Source organism: Psammomys obesus, unplaced genomic scaffold (assembly GCF_907164565.1).
Source record: "Psammomys obesus unplaced genomic scaffold, mPsaObe1.curated_primary_1811, whole genome shotgun sequence".
NCBI lineage: Eukaryota > Metazoa > Chordata > Mammalia > Rodentia > Muridae > Psammomys > Psammomys obesus.
In genome coordinates, this window is record NW_026596051.1 from 3,903,236 (window position 1) to 3,916,903 (window position 13,668).

Consider the following 13,668-nt stretch of genomic DNA (forward strand, 5'->3'; position numbering starts at 1 on the left):
TTGGCAGAGAGCAATTAGGTGAATAGGTATAGTCTACCCACAAAATATGAGGCAGAGTCATGGGAAAAAAGAAAGAACAACAGGACTTCTGGGCTGGTAGGGTTAGAGTGCCTGGGATCGTGGAGGAGGAGAGAGGATTCCACTGTCAGTGTAGATGGTAAGGAGTCACAGGAACAGTGATTGTGACGTTCCAAAGGAGGAAAAAAGAGTCATAACTTTCCTGACACAGCATGTTCTGCCACAGTCAGTTAATAGACAGTGACATGCCATATTACTTCTTCCACATAAATTCTAATGAATAAGTATAGGAAGGGTTTTCACGAAAGTCTGTGAGTGTAGAAAATGCTTATTTTGTTCTATAAGAAAGTTTTTCTTTACCATGAATTGTTAGACTGCCTTGTCTAACAATTTTAAAGCTTTTTAATAGGCGTATTTTTGGAAAAAACTCATGAATATCTTTACTTGATTGTTGATGCTCAGTGATCCTATGTAGTATTTGTTTTTTGTATTTTTTTTTCTTTCTTTTTTTTTTTTTTCAAGACATGGTTCCACTATGCAGCCTTGCCTGTCCTGGAACTAGCTCTGTATTCTGAGCTGTCCTCAAACTCTCAGAGATCCACTTTGCCTCTGCCTCCTGAGAACTAGGATTAGAGCTGTGCACTGATGCCACCTGGCCCTGTGCAGTATTTTTCATTATTTTCTTTATTCTTGAATATTTTATGAATGATTGCTCTGTTTATAATTTTAATAAATACTATTTGAAAAAAAAAACACAAGCAAGAATTTTAAATAGTTTTCATGCCAAATGACCTAGTGACTTCACAAAGAATGTTTCACCAGCTGTTCCTACAATTCATCCTGATTCTTCAGCATGTTATTTATTATCCATTTTTCATAACTCTGCTCAAATCTAAAAGTTTCTTGGTAAGAAAATAATGGGAGAACTTTTCTAGCAGACGTATAGGCAGGAACTAGAGACATCCCTGCTACTGGGCCCGACACAGCAATTAAGTGAGTTCAACTTTGGAGATACTAGGTTACAGTAAGAGATGAGGGCAGATCAGGACTGAACATAAAAAAGGGAGGCTAGAGGAGTGGCTCTGTGTTGTTTTTTGAAATGACTATTCCTTTGAAAATGACTTTTGTCTCATCACCTATCCTTACTTGAACAAGACCCATCTATGTAGGCAGTAAAATACACAAATAAGTTAAAGAGACACTTGTTTTCATAATTAGAAATTTGGCCAGTACATGTTTGGTTCCGTTCTCTGATGCCATGATAGCATCTGTTACTCTTTCTGAAATCTTGAGGGTGTGGACCACTATACCTGTAGAATCATCTGTGTATTAAGATATGGGCTAACTAAAATAAAAGTAAAACTTCATTGAGGATTGTACTCCAAATTACAATTAGTTAACAAAAGTTTGATCTTTAAAAATCGTACACACAAATTGTAGTTCAATATGTATATAAGCTACGACACACTAGAACTGTCCAAGGTGTCTTCAGGTAACAGTGGTGAGCTACACATGCTGCATAGCACAGAGAAACAATTTTCAGTTTGTTTCACTCTGAAGAAAGTACAAGTATTTGAGAGGACAGATACGTATACCATGAGATAAACAGAAACATTGGCGGTAAATAATATCTCAAATAAACCAGAAAAAAATTCTGGATGGTATAGTTTTATGACATTCAGTGCCTGCTTGGATTGGTTTGTATAATACCAGGGAAAGAACACAGGGCTTTGGCATGCTGCTAATCTTCTTACGGCTTTCATTGTTTTGTCGTCATTGTTATTGATAATAAATAAAATAAATTTTGTTTAGGTGTTTTTCTCAAAGCCAGACAAAGGTGTGTTGAATCCATGGAAATGGAGTTACAGGTGACATGAGCCATTATATGGAAGCAGGAAGTCAATTTTGAGTCTTTTTTAAAAATTTAATTTATTACAATTTGTTCACTTTTTTCCATTATTTTTTTATTTTTAATTATACTTTATATCCCCCCCTCTAGTTCCCTTCCTCCTCCCCTCCCAACCCATCCCTTCCTCCCCCTTCTCCACACACTCCCTTCCCCAAGTCCACTGGAAGGGGAGGGTTTCTTTTTCTTCCTTCTGATCCTGTCTGTTAGGTCTCATCAGGAGTGGCTGCATTGTCTTCCTCTGTGGCCTGGTAAGGCTGCTCCCCCCTCAGGGAGAGGTGATCAAAGAGCAGGCCAATCAATTCATGTCAGAAGCAGTCCCTGTTCCCATTATTATGGAACCCACTTGGACATTGAACTGCCACAGGCTACATCTGTGCAGGGGTTCTAGGTTATCTCCATGCATGGTACTTGGTTGGATTCTTATGGAAGCATCCAGTACTCCTAACCTCTGAGCATCTCTTGAGGTCTGGTTTACTCAGCTTCAGTGTAACCTAGACTGTCCTGACTGTGATCCTGTTTCCTCCTGCATGTATGGATTGCAGGCATGTGCCACGATACATGGCCAATTATCTTATTTTTCTTAATAGGATATAGAGAAATAAATTAAACAAGGATGCAGATAGAGACATAATACAGATGTATTTATGCCAAGTTGAATGCTTTCATTAAAGTGGCAAAAAAGACAGTGTAGTAGGGACAGAGATGAAAAGAATGCAAGCTAAAGGAGTTGCATTTGAATACCACATAGCTTAAGCAACACTTCTAAATGTTGAGTATGAACAGCAAGCAGAATTTCTAGAGCTGGTGAGTAATGGAATTTTATTAAGATTCACAAATGGACCAAGATTCATCTAACATCTAAGACAGGGAACTTGAAGGTGTTATTATTATTATTATGATGATGATGATGCAGTAGAATAAACTCAATATATATATATATATATATATATATGTAAACTTATATATATTAAGTTAATACCAGTATTATAAAATAATGACAAGGGTGAAGGCTATGACCTTATAATATAACCTAAATGAAGTAAAGTGAATGGCCGATAGACATATTTCATTCAGTGCTTCCAAAGCATACAACAGAACTGCCTCTACTCAGAAATCAGTATTTTCATACAGAGGTAAGAAATGTGAGGAAATTTAGCTAATAAAATTAATAAACATTCATTCTTTAAATTGGAATCCAGGTCTGGGAAGGTGGCTCAAAGTTTAAGAGCACATACTACTCACATAGAGGACCAGAATTCAGTTTCCAGTACCTACATTGTGTGACTCATAAATGCCTATAGCTCTTGCTCCAGGGAGATCTTGTACCTATGGACTCCATAATCACTGAAATATTCACACACAAAATATAATTAAAAATAAAAATAAACATCCAAAATGGAAGCAAGGTTGACTTAACAAGAGTAATAATTAAGAAAGATAAAAGTGGAAGATTTGATGGGATCACAGCAATAACAGGTGAGTGAGGAATAAAGCAGGTGAGGAAAGATAGGGATAGCCACAGTCAGAAGTAAGAGTAAAACTGATACTTGAATATTGCTCTGGGCAATGGGAATAGCTGAAGTCTGAGCCCGACAGTGATACTTGAATACTTCTTGGGCTGCTCAGAAGAATCAATCTCCCAAGTGAACTCAGAGCACTATTTTAGTAATTTTGAGAGTAAAAATGGGTAACATTCATTTTTCCCAATGTTGACTCTAAACTTATGAGCATCCTTTATTAAGTGTTGTAACCCAGAATAACAGAAGAGCCATCTGCAGCTTGTTTCTGGAGCCCACAACCGTGCTTCCAGATTTACAGGACTGCTTCATTGCTGCGAGTCAGAGAAACAAATCTCTTCTCAGACAACTGAACCTTGCTATTGACACTGGAGAAATTCACACATCTGATGGATTGAGAAGATGGAGCATATCTCCACAAACGAGTTTATTTTTTTACAAAGTGCAGTGTTGGTTATTTGTTTTTATTGTTTAAGTTAATTTGTTTGTTTTTTGAGATTAGGTCAGTGTTCCCAAGGCTGGTAACATATTAGATTGAAAAACAAGCTGGAAACTATAACAACGGCAAAATACTATTATTGGCTATAATCAAACAGTTGTAAACCAGGAATGTCAAGGCAAATTTTAATTCATAGTTATCCTTTCTATGAAAGAAAGAAGGAATACAGAAGTTCAGCATCTTATGACCAATTAGGTAAGCCAAATTGACTCTTAAAGTGCTACTGAGCTGGATGGAGCATCAACATAGGGGAAGTACTGCTTCTGAGCATCCTGACTGATGCACCAAGAGATGTTCAAAGAAAGAGAACTACCCAGGAATGTGGGCTGGCAATAACAAAGCAACACAGCAGAACTGAATCCAAAGACTCAGAATTTTGCAATTCAATTTCAAGTTTTTTAACTTACTTAACAAAAGACTGGTATCACAGAACAAAATGACATCTGATATTGTAAACATATGAGAGCCTGGATGAAAAGCCAGCATTTCGGAAGTTTCTAAAGTAAGGGAATATTATTTGTTGATAAGAGCAAGTAATGAAAAAGTCTTATCTAAGATTCTATTTGCAGCCCGCTTTTCCTGGGGCTTTTATTTCTATCATTAAGATTTTGGGAACAAATGTTGAACCTAATGTCCTTATAATCTTAGTTGCATTGTACATTATTTTTGGTAAGTTCTGATCTTGTCCAGAAATCTGTGGTCATACTGATAATATATTTTCACAATTTCTTTATTTCTTGTATCTCATCTCTGAATTTTCATATTAATTTCAAATTAATGAATTATATTTTTCTTCAGGCAGTTTCTAAATTACAGATGTGTAGGAAGTAAATGCACTCTTAGTACCTAGATTTCTTTTCCCTTTCTCTTGCATATGGCTAACTGGACACAAAAAGGACTATTCGTGGAGATGACCTGGAACCCCTGCACAGGTGTAGCCCATGGCAGTTCAGTGTCCTAGTGGGTTACATAGTAATGGGAAGAGGGACTGCCTCTGACACAATCTGATTGGCCTGCTCATTGATCACTTCCCCCTGAGGGGGGAGCAGCCTTACCAGGCCACAGTAGAGGACAATGCAGCCACTTTTGATGAGAACTGATAGACTAAGATCAGAAAAAAAAAAAAAAATAGCTTTACTGATATTTTCTAAATCTCCAGCACATTAAATGCAGTCTTGAGTATGCACCATTGCTAATGAGATGCTAATGCAAATCATTTTTCTTTTATAAGGCCTATTTTTATTTATGTGTTTTATGTGTATGTGTGTGCGTCTGTGAATGTCTCATGTATCCAGAGGCCTGCACAGGTAGAAAGTGAGTGTAAGGTTCTCTGTAGCAGGAGTTACAGGAGGTGGTGAGCCCTTTCAGTGTAGACACTGGGAACCAGACTCAGTTGCTCTGCAAGAGCATCAAGCACTCTTGACCACTGAACAGCTTCTCCAGTCCTGGTTTAGTATTATTATTTTTTTTTCCTTATAATAGTTATTTTCTCTAATAATACTTAAAATTTTCTTCTCTGTAATACAAAAAAATAACCAGAATTTGTATGTAACTGGTAGTAATCTAGGTCATAATTTTACACAAAATACTATGAGAAAACAATTTTTAAGTCTTAGCATCTATTTGCCCTGATACATTATCAGTAAATATTAACTAATAAATTAATATTTTTACAGTATTTATAAATAATTAAAAATATTCTTCCCCTTTTTGTTCATCTTCTTTATTAATCAACATTTAACATTCTTTTCCTCTATTGTTTTAAAAATCCTACTTTAATCTTTTTTGTTTTATTGCATTTGTCTGTGTGATTTTTCACATCTGCCTTATGCATGGTCACTTTCTGTTTTTTTGTTGTTCTCTTTTGTTTATTTCCTGTGATTGTGTTAGTTTGCGCTGGGTGTTTTAATAAACTCCCGAAACCGGACTGTTTAGCAGATAATTAGTGTTCTCATGGTTCTTGCTGCATCCTAGCTCACGCTGTCCACAGTCACGGCTGTTCTTCCCCAGGAGACAGTACACAAGGATCTATTCCAAACTGCTCCCCATTGGTCCCATCTCCAGAGCCAGGAAAATTAAGGTCCTTAATTCTGTCCCAGCACTATCTTGGATGCTGCTGCTTCTGCATATAGATCTCTCTGTCCATAGTTCCAAGATGCTAGTCTGACCATAATCCCATCGTATCTTCTAATCTATTTTTAATACCAATGATTTTTGTCTCAAATAGGTCACATCCTGTGACACCGTGACTTAGTTTTTCAACAATGAACATTTCAGGAGTTACTACAAATGACAACTGCCCAGGCATGTGTGTTTGTATATTGCTGTAGAAGAAAATTCACCCCTTTTAACTCTCAAATGACCCTTCCCTTTCGTCTTTAGAATACAATTATAGGTGTTTTCATTTTTAACTCAAATACATAGTTTGAACACTCCTTTTGGTCATAATTTCATGAAAAAAACTAGGTACTTTTACATAAAAAAAAAACAAAACAAAACAGGAGGTCGGGATCGGGAGGGGAGGAGGGAGGGACTTATGGGGGGATACAAAATGAATAAAGTGCAATTAAAAAAATAATGATATATTCCACACTGTAAAAAAAAAATAAAAAACATGGAATTCTTCAAAGAAATGTCTGATGATAGTAAAAGTCATCCAGTTATAAAAGTCGCTTCAATATTCGAAAACATCACGGTAATGACTCCCAGTTCTAACACCAACAACCCTAGTCAGTTAGCAGGCACTGATATTGAGCAATACCCTTCATCAACTAAAGCTTTGTGTCTCACCAAAGGTTCAGATGATCCTGAACATTCTTTAGTAAAAACATATGAACGATTTATGGGCATATATTTTGGGAACAACTTTATTGCACATCAATAGACTGTGGTGCATTTTAGATCTAATTTTCATAATACAAAACAGTCAAAAACTTTCATAAGTTAAATACAGTAAAATTAACCTCAAGATTAATTCACATTTTGTCTAGACATGAACCTTCTATATCTGTCAGGTATGCCAATATTTACACATGCCCACATATGTGCATACATGCACATATACTTATATGTGTAGGTATAGAAAGTCATACATCTAGATATGTAATATATATATATATATATATATATATATTTAAAACATATATGACATCTCAATTCATTTAAATATGTTTGTCTACGTGCTAACTATGGATGCCTTTCAACTTTGACCCAGAACAATCACAGCTTTGGAGTGTAGCGATTCTATTTGTGACTTCTAATTAAACAAGCTATCAAATAAAAAAAAAATGGTTTTTGTCTTTTCTATTTTATTGTGAATTCGTTAGACCAGTTATTTTCCAGATAGTCATATCATCTTTAGAGAAAAATTAAAATAAATATTTTCATTATCCTAATGATGGAAAATTGCATATATGTTTGGAATGCTGGATGTAGGATTTTAATCACCTCTTAATTTTGCATTTTGAACTTCTCTAAAGACTTCTGTGTTGAAGGCTTGGCCCCTAGGTCTACTAGTTTCTTGCACCATTGGGAGGGGTGCAGCCTTTAGGATGTGGGTCCTAAGTGCAATTATTTAAGGAGTATGCACATGAAGATTTGGGCAGTCGCTTCTGTTACATATTTTTTTTTCTCATTCGTGATGTATATAAATCCTCTCCCAGATCACATGCTGCTGACATAATAGGCTGCCCTTACAGATACCACAAAATAACTACCTTGGATGGGAATCCAAAGAAATATAAGCTAAAATGTTTGTGTTATAGAATGAGATGTCTGGATATCAAATTATTATAATTATGGTAGAAACGCAAATTTATTTGGAACATTTTAAGAATTTACTATTCTGGGAAACACTGTCAATAACTAATATTATAATATTATTGATCACTACATATTGGTACTGATCAGTGCTTTTATAAAGTTTGCAAACAATCTACATACATACATATGTTTTTATTTATCATATATAATAAGAGTTAAGCATTGATATTTAGTTGAATAACAAAAATTAGTTTTATACATTTATGCGCTAAAACAGATTAAAATAATCTTCCAAAATATTTTTAATAAAGCAAAGAAATTGTTAAGGACAAGTAAACAGTTTTCTAACAAAGACTTTTTTATTATTGTTTATTATTATTAGTTACATTTTATTAACTCTGTATCCCAGCTGTATCCCGCTCCCTTATTCCCTCCCAATCCCATCCTCCCTCCCTCAGCTTCTCTCTGCCCCTTTCCAAATCCACTGATTGGGGAGGACCTCCTCTCCTTTCGTCTGGCCCTGTTTTATCAGGTATCTTCAGGACTGGCTACAAAGTCCTCCTCTCTAACAAAGACTTTAATATGGAAAACATGACATTACTTAATAAGAGTAATATAGGAAAAACATTCCCCATCATCAGAAGAATAGACAGACTCAATTTTATGTAAAAAAAAAAAAAAGGAATAATGAAAGTAATGTTTCCTCTATGCCATGGAAAACTAAAAAAAAAAAAAAAAAAACAAAACAAAACAAAAAAAACCCCACAAACTTGTTTACTATAAGAAGGGTTATTAATACAATTACAGGAGTCCAAATGAAGAATACATTCTGCCCAATTAAACAATCACACTTTTAGGGGAAGAAACAATGAGATCTCAAAACATTTACCGTGTTTAAAGTTCAACAGATTTGTAATCCAATTCACTGAAACAATCCTGAGTGAGAAATTGAGTTTAATTGCTCAAAATAACATGGGCTAAAACTTTAAAGCATCAGAGGAGATGTTAGCACACGACTAATGTAACTGATGACAGACACTAAAGAGATTGCAAGTGCACATCATCCCTGAAAATTACATCATAGAAAAAAAATTCTTTATTTGATGTCCTTGCTTGTGTAATATAAGAACAATAGTGCCTGCTGATGAACATATGTGTCTACAGAACTTTTAGAAGTCTTACTAACTATTCTTCTAATATAACACTTAAAATTATAAATATTAATGTTGAGTAATAAAATAACTACTCTATGACCTTTTATTTGCATAATAATGAAACAATGATGGGTAAGCTTTTAACGTGTGTTCTATAGAGAAGATGGGTTTCTAAAAACTGTTCAAAGATGAAACTATTGTTTTTTTCATATTTCATGACAGCTTTTGTCTGTTATTAAAAATTAAAGATAAATTATACATTTATTAGGATTTAAAAATTATAATATTGATAAAACATTTAAAATTGAGCATGGAGGAGTGAAGAGAAGAAGGTAAAATATTGAATAAATAAAATTTTATTTTGATGTGAAGCCATTATAATTTTTTTTCAAAAAGATTATTGAAGAGCAATGCATATGAATGTCTTGGCAGATTCAGAGGAGTGTACATCCATATTTGGACAGATAACCATAGAACTTTCAAAGTTCACAGCAAGCAGAAGTATTGGCTTGTCTAAGGAAGGCAGAGTATCTTTTATGATATTGTTCACATATCAAGGTTCTTTCTTATTCATTGTATTTTCAGGGACTTTTATTGTTTTCTACTGGAATTTATTCTTATTATATTTTTGGTACTGTCTATTATTTCATTTTCTTTTTTCTAGGTTTGGTGGTAGGTGATCAATGTGTTTGCATTTGTTCTTTAAGTTATATTAGTAAGTTATGTAGCAGTATCAAATATTCTCTAATAAATACTCTCTGTATATTACAAACATTGAAATATTTTAGGTAATTTTTGCTAGAAAGTAGATTAGTTTAATTGAATAGCTCTTTTTATAAAGTGTTCACTGCGGGAAGGTGAAAACTGGTATTTTTAGAGCAAATATTACAAACATATTTTAAGGATCTTACAAAATAGCTTATAGACTATAACTATATTAGTATAGAGATAGTAGAAAATACAGAAGGTATTTTAACATTGTAAGACCTTTACATTGAATATGGAATAATGTAATGTTAATTCAAGACACATTGTGATTATTTAACAATTCATTTTGTAGTCCTTAAAACAGTTAAAATGTAAAATTAACAAACAAAAAAAATTAAAAAAAATACATAAGAAATACTGAAAGAAAAACATCAGGTTTTGTCATCAAAGAATGACAAAAATGGAGAAATGTAATGAAGTGAAATCAAGGCACAAGGCAATAAAATTAAAGTAATCTGCATCTATAACGACATAAAAAAAAAAAAAACCAACCCTGAATTCTGGAATAGGAAAACTGTCAAGTTATGTTATGTTACCTTGCTTACAAGAGATAAAAATAGAACAGAGATTGAGGGAATGCCCAACCAATGCCTGGCCCAACCTGAGACCCATCCCATAAGAGAAAGCCAACTCCTGACACTATTAATGATACTCTGCTATGATTGGAGACAGGAGCCTAGCATAGCTGTCCCCTGAGAGGCTTCACCTAGCAGCAGATTTAAACAGATGCTAAGACTCAAAACCAAACACTGAGCACAGAAAGGCTTGTGGAAGAGTAGTGGGAAGGATAGAAGGGAAGGGACAGGAGCTCGACAAGTAGACCAATAGTGCAAACTAACCAGGGCTCAGGGAATCTTCAAGAGACTGAAACATCAATCAAGGACCAAAAATGAGCTGGACCTCCCTACTCAAATGTAGCTGATGTGTAGTTGGGACTTCATGTCACAGATAGCCCCATTTCCTAGTAAGGGGATGGGGCTATCTGTGACATGGACTCTGTTTTCTGCTTTTCTATCACTTCCCCGTGGTGGCATTGAGTCTCTAGGCCACAGGGGAAGAGGATGCTCTCAGTCCTAATGAGACTTGATGAGCTCCGGTGGTCTGGTGCAGGGACACTTTGCTTTTCTGAGGAGTAAGGGCTGGGGAATAGGAGGAAGATAGAGGGAGGGTTGGACAGGAAAGAGAGAAGGGAAGGGGGCTATGGTTAGATGTAAAGTGAATAAATAAATAAATAAATAAATAAATAAATAAATAAATAAATAAATAGACAAATAGCAACTTAAAAAGGGTTATAATATAAGAATTGGTTAAAAGCCAAATGATTAAAAAATGTGTAATTTGAAAACATCAAAAACAGAAAAATCCATTAAAAATGTCCTAATTCTACATACTTAGCATCAACATTTCAAAATTAGTGAAGCTAAGATAACGTTTTTAAAAATTATGTATAGAAAAAAAAAGTTGCTATTTTCCAGTGATGTATTTGGTTGAAAAATGATTTCTCCACAGTTGTATAGATAATTTATAAACAAACAAACAAAAGCATTTTGAACATCTATACTGCCTGAACATCTATACTAGAGACTGGACAGACCCTTTAGAACCAAACATGATTAGCAAAAAGTAAATAAAATAAAAAAATGAAAGTAAAATAAAGTCAATGAAATTATTCCTAATGATATTGTGCTATACTGCTTCATTGGTGACTTGTCTAGTCTTCATCAGAGAGGCTTCCTCCAGGAGTAGATGAGAAAGGATGGAGAGACCTACAGCCAGATAATATGCAAAGAGAGTGTCTAAATATCACATCTTTCCCATGAGAGCTCTGAGTATCCAGTGGAAGAAGGAGAGGAAAGATTGGAGGACTCAGAGTGGATAGAGGGTGTCAGAAGAACAAGGCCCAATGAATAAACTGAGCAGGGCTCACAGAAAATGAAGCAGCAAGCACAGGAAGTGCAGGGATTATACCAAGCCCTCTGGATATACATTATAGCTGTTAGCTTGGCATTTTTGTGGGACACCTAACAGTGGGAGCAAGTGTGCCCTGGCTCTCTTGCCTGCTTTTGGAGCTGCTCTGGAGATTCCTTTCCTCCTATTGGGTTGCTTTGCCCAGCCTTGATAGGAGGACATTTGCCTCTTTGTATTGAATCTCCTTTTGTCAAGTTTGGATGTTGTGTCTTGGACATCTGTTCTTTTCCGAAGGGAAATGGAGAGGGAGTGGATTTGGGGGAGATGAGCTGGGAGGAATAAAGAGAGGGGAAATTGTGGTTGGGATGTATTGTATAAACTGTGTTAAAATAAAATTTGTTAAAAAGATATTCTTTTTAAAAAAGAAAACAAAATCTCAACTATTAAATTTTCCCAATAAAGACTTGGGAGTCAGATGCTAGGATGAAAGCTTGGTAGCTCAGAGAGGCAGATGCTCCTTTTTCTATGCCATTTCTAAAAACCCTCAAGATGAAAGTTGTGGGAATCAGGAACCAGGGAAAGGGGTCAGAGCCCACACAGTATCTTGCCAGCCTTAAGATCCAGTAACAATCAATCAGGTTGGGAGAGCCATAAGGATATCTGGAGATGTAAGGGGCAGGGGGTTTGGTCACCTTAGAAGAATTCCTTCTGTAAAGAAGGGAGAACCAGTCACTGCCCTAGCCTTGGGGCCATCTTGAGACTACACTAGTGTGCTAGGAGTCCCTAGTGAATCAACACTGTGTGCGCTGGATCAGGATATTTCTCGGAGTCCTAGCAGGCTCTGTTGCTTCACTTTCTATTTCCTATGGGCCTCCAAAAGGCTTACCTCAACATTCCCCATAGAATGCTCCACCCTTCTCCTTCCTGTGTATCTCCATATCTGTCCTACCAACTTCCCCTTACTCTATTTTTTTCCTGTTTTCTTCCTGTGAACTATACTCCTTCCAGTCCATTGATTCAAAGATTATTTTGAAATCTTACATAATATATATATTTAATTATGTATATTTATATATTAAATATTTTAATTTATATATAATAAAATATAAAACCCATGTCTTATATGGACATTTCTCTCTATGTAAACATAATCTATCATGATTACTTAATCCTAGTAAATAAACTCTTTTACGTTTATTTATGTCAAAAATCAAAAGGTCATATTTTTTCTTGATTTAAACTCATTCATGTTTGTTTCTCAACTATCCTGATGGTGACCCTATTAAGACCTTGAATATGCAATAATACTTTAACCATTAATTTATACTCCCATCTTCATGTACTCATTTGTGCATAAAATGGAGAATGGCCATTTTACCTAAATCCAAAATGTTTCACTCTAATTATATATAAAAATATAATTATTTAGTTTACTTCTAACTTTGAAAAGTGCATTTTTCATAGTCTATTGTGATAACTTTACACTATGAGGGAACTATAAGTCATTTGGAATTTGTGTTGATCAATAGAATCTATGAATTATATCTTAATTTTAGTCTTTAAAGACTATATTTCAAAATATCAGCTAAAGTGAATTCTGATTTGATAGCATAGATATCTGATTTGACTTTCCAGCATGATTCACCTCTAAACTGTAATTGTTTTAAGTTTTTAGATTTTCTAAACTTTGATTGACACAATTCACTATTTTTTTTTACCCTTAGAATACTTTGGCTTTTTATTAACTGTAGAATGTATATCTACATTATTCTTTTAACTGTACAATTTCAGTTTTGTTGTAATTCTAACAATACTTTTTAATATAGTCAAAAAAATCTTTGTTTTTAAGCTCTGTATTGATAACTAAATACAATATCTCTACTTACAGAATAATTTCTGCTTGAAATTCCCTTGGTAGAAATTTTACTACTTATTTTCTCACATATAATATCTTTTAATTTTGTTTAATATATCTTTAAGCTAACCTTTTTCTTTCTTGTAACAATGTGCAGTATCTTTTTTGTTAGATAACAAAAATACTTTTTTTTATGAATTGTAAGAAGAAAATATTTTCAATCTGCTTTGCCCTTCAATTATAATAGTATAAGTGTGTTTTGCTTAATAAGCTTTGTT